This window comes from Aedes albopictus, chromosome 2 (assembly GCF_035046485.1).
Source record: "Aedes albopictus strain Foshan chromosome 2, AalbF5, whole genome shotgun sequence".
Classification (NCBI taxonomy): domain Eukaryota; kingdom Metazoa; phylum Arthropoda; class Insecta; order Diptera; family Culicidae; genus Aedes; species Aedes albopictus.
This window is the reverse complement of record NC_085137.1, coordinates 416,385,357-416,398,263: the sequence shown is the minus strand read 5'-3', so window position 1 is coordinate 416,398,263 and position 12,907 is coordinate 416,385,357. Positions and strand designations below refer to the sequence as shown.

Below are 12,907 nucleotides of genomic sequence, written 5' to 3'. Positions count from 1 at the left end.
TTCAGCAGATAAAAACTCGGTTGAAATTGAACCGAGTTCGGTTAAGTTTTCTAAGTGTGTATTTTATCTCTCATCTCCCATCTCTCATATCTCTCAACACTGATGTCTCATCATTGATTACTTATCTCTCATCTTTCATCTCTCATCTCTCATCTCTCAACTCTCATGTCATATCTTCTCATCTCCCAACTCTTATCTCCTTTCGAGCTCCTATTTCTCATCTCTCATGTATCACCTCTCATATCTCATCATTTATTTTTCATCATCATCATCATCTCTCATTCGATATCTCATCATCACAATCTCTCAAGTTTCAACTCTTATCACTCATATTTCATCCCTCACTCTCTCATCTCTCGTCTTTCATCTCTCATCTTCCATCTCTCATCATCATCTCTCCTCTTTCATCAGAAATCGATCAAGATATATAATTCAAGACCAAAAATTTCAAAGTCCTCATCAACATTGCGTAAACAAGCTCGTTTTTGTCGACTTCGGGCCTTTTTGGACTTTTCGAAGAATTTTCGGGAAAATGTCCAACTTCGCACTCTGTCGGGTGTTTTCGGTTCAGAGTGCTAGCCACCCTTGTTGTACTAAAACTCACCTGTCATCGTGGCTCGCTCGCGCTCGCGAATTTGACAGTTCTCTCTAGGCAAACCGATGCGCGCTCTCGCATCTTTCGCCAGTCGTCGCTCCGCAACGCCAGGTTGTTTACATTTTTTATGTTTATTTTCGGAAGTAGAAGCACCAGTGGCAGAGCTCGCATCGCACTAGCACACCGATAGCACCAGCAGCTCCCATCCTCATCCCACCACCAGGCACCAGCACTTCCTGTCGCTGCGTTGTTCAACATTAGCCCGTCCGTGCACTAGTGCTGTTGCTGATGGTGCTTCAGTTTAGTTGCGAGAGAGCACCGTTTTTCAAGAGTAATAAGATATTGGTTTTTGGTGTATTTGTTATGTAGCTCGTCGGTCGGTCGCGGTGCTTGCTGGTGTCACGTCATTCCGCTCCGCGTCCCGCCGTAGTGGTCACCCTCGAACAAGTCAGTATAGTGGCTGTAGTGTTATAGAGGTGAGTCTCGGAGTATAGTAAGGTACCCTGCTGCAGCAGCACCCATCCTCGCGTGCACCGAGCATTGAGACTAGAGAGCGTAGTGGACAGAAAATCTGATTGCTCGTCGACGGATGGACGACGGTCTGTTCTCGTCGCGTTGATTTCGATCGGTAAGGTAGGCTTTCGCCCTTTCGCGGTTCCGAAGTTGCCGTGGGTTACGCCGAGATTTTCGGGAGGTTGTGCTGTTCCGACGTGCGGATTGCTGAGATCTTCCCGAGTGAAAGTCAGTAGTGGAAAAAATTTGCATCATCAGCAGAGTGCGGATAGAAGCAGCAGCAGGCGGAGAGCAGACAAAATCCGTGGAAGTTTTGTTTTCGGGTTTGAAGAATCGACGTCATCCAATCGAAGCTGCGAAATAATTATCATTCAAGAAGAAACGCAAATTGTAGGTGCGGCTCCGGGAGTGGAAAATTTTGTGCTTTGAAGCTGCATTAGCAAATGCCACTTGAAGCCAGGTTGAAGAAGTGAAGGTGAATTATTTAAGAAAAAAATCTATCTCGTCTCGAGTCGTGGGTAGACGTGAGTGACAAGAAGAAAGATGTGATGAAAGAGATTCGTCCCAGCAAAAAAAAAGTTAGTTGACGAAAAAGTCAGTCAAGCAGAACCGGAGGAAGAAAACGAGCTACGCAGCGGAAGAACAAGAAGAAATACCTGAAGAAGGCAAACGATACATTCATAAATTATCGCCGAAACACTCGGACAAAAACTCTGAGATAACTTTTCATCACAATCGCTGCTGCTCGGTTCGGGTTGCTTGAGGAGTCCAGCCGAGAGGAGCGGGGGTCACCCTATACAGGACACAGAGGAGCCGCAGTCAATCCGTCAACCAAGCTGAAGGTAAAGTGGGTTATTAAATCAATATTTTGTTCGTTCGTTGGTTCGTTCGATGGTTTGTCTGGTTCTCATTTCCGTGTTCCGCCGAACTGTGTCGTGTCGCTTTGGGGTTTCCTCCTTTGCTTCCTAATGGTTGGTTGCGGGTATTCCTAATAGGTACCTCTAATATGTGTACATATAAATATAGTGAGGAAGATGCGTTGCGCCATACAAGGGCACGAAACCCTTTTATGCAGGTGTAGGGTGACCATAAGTAAATTGAGGCCTGGTAGCAAGTCTCTTTCTAATGATGTAATCACTGTTTTCCACTCAGTCACTAAAAAGTAACTATTTGCATCAAAAAGTCAGTAGTCATTTTTTTTAATTTTCAATATTTTTGTAACTCTTCTTCTTCTTCTTCTTCTTCTTCTTCTTCTTCTCTATGGCTCTACGTCCCCACTGGGACTTGGCCTGCCTCACTTCAACTTAGTGTTCTTTTGAGCACTTCCACAGTTATTAATTGAAGGGCTTTCTTTGCCTGCCATTGCATGAATTTGTATATTGTGAGGCAAGGACAATGATACACTATGCCCAGGGAGTCGAGAAAATTTTCCCGACTGGAACGGGAATCGAACCCGCCGTCTCCGGATTGGCGATCCATAGCCTTAACCACTAGGCTAACTGGAGACCCTGTAACTCTAACAGAAGTGAATCATCATTTATTCCTTGACCTGGTTTAAAGTTTGTACACTGACAGGCTATCGTATAAATAAACTTACAAATTACAATTACAATTTATTATTTGCTGGTGGTATCCTTCCAGGAAAATCCTTCTCAGGCTGTGACCATAGTGGGTAAGGTGAGATGCGATCGGATGCGATAAGTTATGAGATGAGAAGAGGGAAGTTTGATAGGCCATAGTGCATGAGGTTTTCAATGAGGGTGCGCATGTTGTTTTCACATCCTTTTTCGCCTATTTCGTGCGCATCAACGACTCGCGTGATTTGATCGATGAAGTCGCTTGTATGTTGAAGCGCTTCTTTGGATGTGGGTAGTGAAATGATCGTTTCATCTGTAAGAGCGGAAAGATAAAATGCACCTGCTTTTTGTTTTGCGCGGGCCGTTTTTTTTGCTATATCTTAGTCAGTTTTGATCCTGTTGCAATAGCAAAAACCGATCAGTTCGAAAAACAAATTTGGTGTAACTGTACAAGATTGAGATTATTGAATTAATTATTTGATAAAAGAATTATAAAATGTAATTATATCCGCATGAGGGATGTCTTTATGTATACACTTCCGGACTGAGCTATCTGAGTGTTGATTTCAATTTAAACCAATATGAGACTGTTATACTGATTTTCGGCATTAAAACATTACTTTATTGTGCTGATCTCGGCAAAAAGAAACAAAAATTCGGCAAGTATGTATTATTTAAGGGTATAGATTTTTTTTATTACAAAATTTTCGGCGACATCTACGAGAAAAGATGTCTCTAAGGGTGTCTACTACCTGGAAAAACCTGGAAAACCGGGAATCCTCAGGGAATTTTATTTAACAGGGAAAAACCTGGAATACTCAGGGAATTTCTTGAGTACTCAGGGAAATTTTACTCCGAAAAAAAAATCATTGGGTCGTATGAACCTGGTAGTAAAAATCCATATAGAAATTTCGCTACAAGGATTTTTTTCCAGAAATTCCGTCAGAATTTCTTTCTGGAACTTCTTTAACAATATCTCCTGGAATGTCTCCCAGGATTTCTTATAAAATTCCATTCCGCATTTTTGACGCTATTTTTCTTGGTATTCCTTTTTGATTTTTTTCCGGAAAGGTATACTTCCGGATTCCTTTCAGGATTCCTGAATTCCAACCGATTTCTCCTGGAGCTTTTCACGGGGATGCTATTTCTTCTCAGAGTTCCTCCAGTGTTTTACTCAAAGAAATCTTCGTAGGATTTCTACCAGAATTTATTCCGAATACTCTATGAGAATGTCTGTCGGGATAAATCGTGGAATTTCTTTCGGCACTCCTCACGAAAATTTTACCCGATTCCTTCCGGTGTTCCTCTTGGGACTTCCCCAGAAGATCTTCACAGAACGTTTTTCAGAGTTGCTAAAGAAGTTATTCCTGGGGTTTCTACTAAAGTTTCTCCAAGGATTTCTGAAGGAGTTTTCACGAATTTACTGCAAGAGTTCCTCAAGAGATTTCTTTTATTTTTTCCTGTGATATCTTCAAACCATGGCTTTGGGCTTTTTTCGAGATGTTTTTCCTGGTCTCCTACAGGAATTTGTTAAAAGTTTTTGCGATGTTTATTTTGAAGTTTTACCTGAGATTTTTCTCGGAGTATCTCCTTGAACTTCTCTCAGAAGATTCCTTCCGATGTTGGTCATGAGATGTTTCTCAGAGCTTTTCTTAATTAAAATACCCTGGATTTTCCCCTAAGATTTTTTTTCCAGAGTACCTTCTGGGATTCCTACAGGAGTTATTGCTGATATTTCTCATTGAATTCTTCTCTTGCATATTTTCGGAGCCAGGCTGTTTCTTGTAGTTGTACCGGATTTCTTATAGTGATCCACCTGTGAGTTTTTACAGATATTCTGTGCATTATTCCCAAAATTCTTCCCGGAATCTTTACCAGAAATTTTCCCGAGATTCTGGATATTCCTTCAGGAATTTCTACCAAAGTAATTGCAGGAATTCTTCTACGGGTTTTCCTCAGAATGTCTCCTGAGATAACTTACGAAATACCTTATAGGAAATTCATGGAGAACTATTCGAGGGAATTCAAATAAAATCTTGCGAGAAACTCCGCAAAGTGTTATTGAAGAAATCTCGACAGGAACTTCAGGAAAAACCTGAGAAAAAATGAGACATCTCGAAAAAAGTTCGAGATAATAATAATCCTGAGAAAAAATATTAAGGACATCCAAGGAGGAATTCTGAAAACCATATGGAATCTTGAAAGCAGCTGCGGACGAAGTTCCGCGAAGAAAACAAGAGGAATATCGGAAAACTATCGGTAAAAATCCAATAGTTTATGGATAGCTGTCCCGGAAAACCGTTAAAAAAGGCATGGACACTGGCTTCAGCCGGCGGCTGTACCGATTGAACGAAACTTAACACGGAGTGGCTACGGATTAGAAGCTATTCTCATGAAAATTTTCATCGGTCGGAGCGGGAATCGAACCCTCATCCACCCGGACTCTAACCGCATGGCTAGGACATTCTTGAAGAAACTTTGAATAGTTTTGGATGGAACTTCAGGAAGAATCCAGCGAGAATCTCTAGTATATCGGAAAACCTTTGCAAGAAATATCGGGACGTACTCAAACAGATATCTCGTGTGAAAGAATCTTGCGGAAAGCCAGGAAGATACTTTGGAAGAAATTCCAGGAATAATGCTCAGAAATATTGAAAGAATTTTTGAAGAGTAGGGGAACTTACGTATTTTTGGCAGTTTTGTTATATTCGTCATGGGGTTTTTTTTGAAACCTGTTGAACTCAGAGTTGGCATCAAATCCTTCCCAACCAAATTGAATATGACCAAGTTTCAGGTAATTTGACCGGCATAAATCCCTCATGAAAAAGGCAGAATCCTTTTAGCAATTGAGTTGAATACCATAAAACCCTTAAACTTTCTAACTTGCACATGAATAGCATGCACTGAACAAACGACCATATCAAACATTGATCACTTCATTTAAATCCCGAACATAGAAAATAAAATGTTTTTTTATACACATATAATAACAAAAATATGCTGTAAAAAACTTAAACGATTTGATGGAATACTATTTTATATGCAATGAAATATGTTATTTTACATGGCGATCGATAGACAGTATGATAAGTTTTTATTACGTCTGGTTCATCAAAATACAAGTCATGTGAAAAAGCATTGGGTTATATTGTAAAACAACAACATATTAACGCATTTTATATTACCTACTAGCATTCCCAACACATTAAATCCGCATTGCTTTACATACACAACGAGCGCAATCATAAAATCCTTACCCGACAAGCATTCTCTTGCGTTCTCTTGCGTTCACATGCGTCGAAGCAGCTCCATCGCATCTCCGCACTCATCGCAACTCATCTACTATGTACGGTTCATGCGTTCTGCATATAGTTTCCACAGAGTGTGCTTCGACGCTTATCCGATCTCTTATCTCTTTGCATCGCACCTTACCCACTATGTGCTCAACGTCAGATTCCACAGAAATTCCTTACGTGATCTCTCCACAAATCTCCCCCAAGTGTTTCTTCTGGGATTCCCAGGGAGTTCTATATGAAATTCTTGCGGTGGTCTATTAAGGATTCCTTCTTCGCGGGATTCGTCCAGTTCCATCCACGGCCTTTTAAGGAATTCATTCTGGGATTCCACCAGAAATTCCTTCTAAGAGTTCCTTTACGCGTTCCTGCTGTGGTAGCCTTAAGCTCCTTCTGGGATTCCTCAAGAATTTTGAGTTCCTTCCTAGGATTTCACCCGGAATGTCTTCCAAAATTCTTCCTAAAGTTTTTTTTTTCCGAAATTGCTCCAAAAAATCCTTCAAAATTCCTTCAGAGCTTCCTATTGGAATTCCTTCAGCTGAATTATCAAAAAATTCCATTGCAATTTTGCATACTAACTTTAGAGAGGTACAAATCTGACGAACGAAGCATCGAACCAAGCCGTACTTGTTTATCCTGGTTTTGCTCACTTGTAAAAAGAGGCAGCTTTTCCAAATCGAGTGCATTTGTTCAAATATTTTCTAAGATTGGTGATCTTGAAAACGTGAGTAAGGCTCCAAGTCGGCCATTGCGGCAGCCATATTTGTATTCTCATAAGTTTCTTCTTCGGGACTCTTCCGGAAGTTCCATCCGAGATTCCTCCATGATTCATGATTTCTATGATTTTTCAGATTTTGTTTATGAGATTCGATATCCTTCCTCCAAGAACTTCTTCTGGAATTCCTTCAGGAACTTCTTCTGCCAATCTTTCAAGAACACCTTAGAGGGTTCGTTCAAGAACTCTTCTCTGCATTTCTCCTGAAGTTTTATTTTAGAATTCCTACGGAAGTTCATTCTAGATCTCTCATATTTAGCTAAAGACAAAATTGCCCCCACTCGCATTACTGTCCCATGTTTGCTGGATTTCCTATTCATATGGGACTGTTATGCGAGTGGGGGCAGAAAACTCTAGCAGATTATTACGGAATTCTTCCAGGAGCATTTTACGAAGTTCCATCAGGAGCTTTCAAATGGAATTCCTCATGGAATTACATTAGGAGTGCCTCACATATTAAGTTCCTTGAGGAATTTCAACAATTTCTCAAGGAATTCCACCAGTAGTTTTGTAAGGAGTTTCTTTCGATGTTTCTTCACGGTTTACTTTAGTAGTTGCTTCCAGAATTTTATTTTTCCAGGAATCATTTCTGAACATCACAGGAAAAACTTCTGAAGACTTTCCTAGAGAATCTATTAAGAGAATCTCAGAACAAATTCCTGGAGGAATCAAGGAAGGAATTCCGGAAGGAATCTCATAAACAATCCCTGGAGGATTATCTATACTTCTGAAGAAGTTCTCAGAAGGAATTCCTTGAAGTCCCAGAAGGAAGCTCAAATGAAAATCCTGGATGAATTCCTGTGGGAAATTTTTCAAAGAATCCTAAGAATTATCTCAGATGGAGTTCCTGAGGATTCACAAAAGCAACTCTAAGAGAAATTCTGAAATAATTTCTGGAGAAACTACGGGAAGAATTCCTTTTGGCTTCGTAGTCGTGCGACTAGTGTCACCAAGCACTTAGTCGCATCGTGCTGAGGAGTGCAGGTTCGATTCCCACCGCAGCTGTCGGAAAAAGTTTTCGGCTGTGCCACTAGGCGTTGCATGCTAGTCCGTTGTCTAGTGTCGTGCCTCCTTCATAGAGCTAATAGTTTACTGGAAGTGTTCCTGACTGGTAGAAGTCCGTGTTTTTTTTTAAATCCTGAAGGAATTCAAGGAAAAAGTGCTGGGGTAATCTCAGAAGGAAATTTTGGAGGGATCTCAATCCTAGAAGAAATTCCTGGAACGAATTCCTAGAGACACATCGGAAAAAAGTTCTGCTGGAGTCCAAAAAATCTTTAAGGAATCCCAGAAAAAAAATATTTATTAAATCCCGGAGGAAATTCTTCTGGAATTTCGACAGAACTTTCTGGGGCAACCCTGGCAAGAGCTCTTGAACGAAATCTCAAAAAAAAAACTATTGGAAAAATCACAGAGAGAACTTCTAAAGGAAGCGTTAGCCCACGGATATAACATATCTGGCGTTCGATTTGAATAGGTCGAATCTGCATAGGAATCACAGCAAACTTACGACCTATTCAAATCGAACGCCAGATATTATCTCATACAGAACTCCCTATGTTCTTAGAATAAACTCCTGTATGATGGAATTTCTGAACGAATCCCGGAACGAATTACTGTAGAATCACTGAAGGAAACCACTCATGCGAAGATGACACAATTGTGTATGTTCGTATCGTAAACAACAAGGCGCAACAAGACCACCAAACGTCAAAAATTTGCCAAAATTTATCTTTGCAACCGTGGCGTGCAGTGTCATATAGACCCTAGATCAACTTCCAGACCCGCATCAACTTCTGTGGTGAGAAAGAGTTTGTCAAGCTTGAACCGTAGGCTTGTGCCGATGTTATGCGGCTATGAAAATCTTATTTGTGGGATAGGGATGCCATTTCCTTGAGTTTGCGTGTTTCTGAATTCCAAGCCCTGTTACGTACTGCAGGAAAAACTTTCATTTCCAAGCTCTACTTTGCAGCAACCGGTGTTGCCCTCTTCTCTGTTCGGGGCTCTACTTAGCGTTCAAGTGTTTTCAAATGCCCACGGCTGGGCTTAGTCTATAGACTATAGCACCTCCAATGATACATCGCGAACTACATTGAACGAAAACCCCCGCCATGAATTGAATGATTTCTGTTTCATCCGAGCCGAGATTTTCAGTTGATCCAGCCTCCTTAAAAATGAAAACAATTTGAATGATGAGAATTTCAAAAAATGATGTTTTTCATTACTTTTTAGAAAGTCAATATATGAATGATTTTCATTTCCTTTCCTGGTTCATATGATTTGGGGATAGTTTTAAATATTTTTTTCAACGAATGAGATTTAAAACTTAACAAATAAACCAGTTTTAAAAGAGTTATCTAATTATATGTAGGTACATTTTTATTGAAATCTATATACTGCCCCTCTTCCCATGTCAGTCCCATGTTGTTTTTCAAAGTGCCTACGTTTTGCACTGTAACTCCAATTGTTTTCGAAAAAAATGTATTCAATTCTTGCATAAACTTTTCGTGGAATATTGGGCTGTGAAATGAGGCAAGAAAAATACGAAATTTATTTTAAATGAGCTCGTGAGAGACAAAAATTTGATTCGCATTAGAAACGACATGGGACTGACATGCCAAGAGGGGCAGTATACCTATTATATAAATATTTAATTAGTGTTTGTATGTCACAATAATGTCACACAAACTGTTGATAACGGAGGCTCTATTCGATCCAATAAGCAGAAAAATCCAGAAATGTGAGGACTTTTCTTTGGCGCTACAAGAACCTGTACATTATTCGATCTCAATCATGTTTGAAAAGTCTTTGAATAAACAAAGAAATTAAAAATGCTGTGCCATTCAAAATTTAGATTCTGTGAATCTGTATCGCATTGAATAACACATCATTATTTGCACGGCCGTGGTTTTCGTTCAGTGTAGCTGCTAGGCAGACTATATGTTTCGGCATAATATTATGCGTTTCATGAAAAATCAGAATATGACGGTTATCTACCTCTGGCTTCTGATATAAGCGCGACAGTCACTAATCATAAGAGCGTCACCAGATTTAAAAGTATTTAATTCCATTACATGGGGTTTGTTACCAAACACACTCATTCCAGTGAGTCACTCTTACCGTTTATCACAAATACATTCATGAACATCTGTCACTTCGAGAAACCCACGAGCTTTTGTTTTTGGCGGGAACATATTTTCTTTTGTTTTGCCTTGCGACTGTCACTGCGGTGGTATGCCTTGTGAGCGTACGACAGCCGCCAGACTCTAATAAAAGATAAGCGCGACAATAATCAGAAATGAATCATAAAAACAGGCACCGTCGCGCCAGGGCTCAGTAGATTCTATACCCAAAGAACAGTTTTGAGTCGATGAATTCAACTTGGGATTCCTCCAAGAATTCCTTCTGTGGTGTCATCTAAAAAAGTCTAGAATTCCTGAAGAAGTTCCATTTGTGATTCCTCCAGGAGCTTTCTTCGGGATTTCATAAGTAATTTCTTCTAACCTCACAAGAAACTACACAGCTTGAAAGAAAATACTGCCATTAAAAGTCACTGTAGTAAGCTTCTGTCAGGAATCGGTCTAAAAATGCTAAAAATGTCGAGCGATTCCTTCTGAACACGCTGCTAAGCCCATGAAAGAGTTGTTTGTTTTGTTAAAATGAACAATATTGCCTAGATGGTGGCACCACTTCTGCGGGTGAGTTGTGAACTACCTACTACATACAGTGAAAACGTTTTTATGAACATTGTCAGAAAAACTTTCGAAAAATCATAACGGATGCTTGAATATTTATCATACGTCGAAGGAATTCAGGGAGCTTTAGTGGGGTTCCGATGAATTTTAGGAGCGTTCAAGGAGAATCACATGGGTGCAGGAGACTTCAAGATGGTTCCAGAGGGGTTTTAGGAAGTTTCAGGAGCGTTTTAGAAGATTTCCGAGAAGTTTTAGAGGGCCTCAGGGAATTTCGGAGAGGAGTTCTATTGGTTCCAGGAGGGCCATTCAGGGGCGTTTCATGTAGTTTCGGAGTAATTTCAGAGGGTTTTGAGAGGTTCAATGGGGTCGTTTCAGTAAGCTTTCGGAAAGGTTCCAAGGGGTTTTAGAGTTTTCTAAGGAAGTTTCCAGTTGATGTCACTATTCTTTATGAGGGAGTGGGGTTCAGAGGGGTGTTAGAGGTCTCCACCAAGGTAGTTGACTGAGAGTTCCACAAAAGACGAAATTCTCTGAATTATATTAAAATAACTGATGATTTTAAAAACTAAACCATATTTTCGTGTATTTAACCTACAAATGTGGAAAGGTTCGTCACGTCAAGTGTCGGTACAAGTTTGCAATTCACCTTTGTTAACCCGGGAGCGGTGGGGAGTACACGCACCACGAATTGTATTTGTAGCAACTACAAATTGTACGGTCATCTATGCTCTACTCACTCCTTAAGGAATTTCTTCTGATAATCCTGCAGAAGTTTGCGGATTTCTCCAGAAATTTGTTCCGAGATTCCTCTAGTTTCTTCTGAGATTTCTCCGGGGGCTTATTTAGAATTTCTTCAGAAGTTCCCTCTGTGATTCTTCCAGCAGTGTCTTCTGAGATTCTTAAAAAACTCCATTTAGTGATGATTAACCTGGGCTTGTTACACAGTAAAACCGCTCAGCACTAAAATGTGTAAGCCCTACTCATAAGTGCATAATTTCCAGACCACACAAAAATGTGCTACAGTTACACATTCTCAAAAAACAGCTCGTACACTCGTCTAGATGCGAAATGTCGATTTTTTTTTGTTTTCCAAGGTCACTAGTAAACCTAGCTAGATTGCTGTACAAAATTTTTTGGGAATTTAACGATTTTGCGGACACAGGAGCTGATTTTGTGAATGTGCAAGGGTTACACATTTTTGGTGTAGTCTGGAAATTATGCACTTTTGTGCTGAGCGGCGTTAGCGTGTAGGGGAATATCTGTAAGTAAAAAAGAAAATCGTGTTAAGTACTGTTCGTGTGTCGTGTGAAGACGACCTTACAGTTGAGGTCGAAATACGTATCTGTTAAAGGATGTAAATTATTAGTGGAATTCAAAAGAACAGTACTTAACACGATTTTTTTTACTTCATTTAGTGTCGATTTCCTAATTTTGCTTTGGCTGACAAATTCATTTGGAATTTACACTGTTGAAAATGCTTTGACAAATCCCAATTCGTTCATCGAGCACATGTTTCTGTTATGCACATGGATGTTAAAGCATTTTCAACACTCCATTTGGTATTTCTCCAATAGTTCTATTCCCTAAGAATTCCTTCGTGCATTCCTCAGGAGTTCCTTGTGAGATTCATCTAAAATTTTCTTTAGCGATTCCTCTTGGAGTTTATTCTGAAATTCCTCCTTTTCGTTTTACTATATCTTTGGATATTTAACTTTCTGAAATTGCCAGAACGCATTCCTGGATAAATTGAATCACAGAAGTAACTATTCAAGGAACTCCAGAAACCAGCTAATAGGGAACTGGAACCATCTCGACAGGGGTCCTATTTCGGGCACTTTTCTGCTACATATAACTCAGCCAATTTCGAACCAATTGACACAATTTTTGGAACGTAGGTAGATACGTATTGTATCTAGCCGTCTACAAAATTTCAAGTCAATTGGTTTGGAATTGACTGATTTATAGTGAAGAGTGCTCAAAATACCGGCCACTGCCTAAGTGGCTCGCTACCCTATACGATCCCATTCACGATCGTTGAATAAACTGATAAAGTGGAGCCAATTTGCGTACATTTTACATGCATTATATTCAATGTCATATACGACTTTATATTAGCTGGGAATAAACTACCGAAAGATTTCTTTAAAAAATTGTTGGGAAATGAGCTACAATAAAAACATTATAAGGAAGAATTCCATAAAATGCCATAAAGAATTCCATGAAAAAAAAAATCCTGGAAGAATTCTGTAATAAGCTCCTGGAGGATTTTCATTATAAGCATAAGAAAATTCCAGCATGACGAAGAATTCCAGGAGGATCTGTAAAGATTGACGTAAAAACTTGAAGTATTTTTAGGCAAAGTACGTGTAATTGGCAAATTGAGAGATAAAATTGTGAAAAAAAAATTACCACTTGTTTTGGTGGATTCGAACCCACGACTCTGTTATCGCTAGTCCGGCGCTTTA

The 12,907-nt window shown here is 39.8% G+C and overlaps 1 long non-coding RNA gene across 1 annotated transcript; it reads right to left on the bottom strand.

Annotated features, from left to right (window-relative positions):
* Window positions 1–1,257: 1,257 nt before the first annotated feature.
* LOC134288492 (uncharacterized) lies at window positions 1,258–11,376 on the bottom strand. The gene is made up of 2 exons (XR_009997980.1): window positions 6,134–11,376; window positions 1,258–2,759 (listed from the first exon to the last, which is right to left on the bottom strand). It is a non-coding gene; the product is annotated as an uncharacterized LOC134288492 (long non-coding RNA).
* Window positions 11,377–12,907: the final 1,531 nt, after the last annotated feature.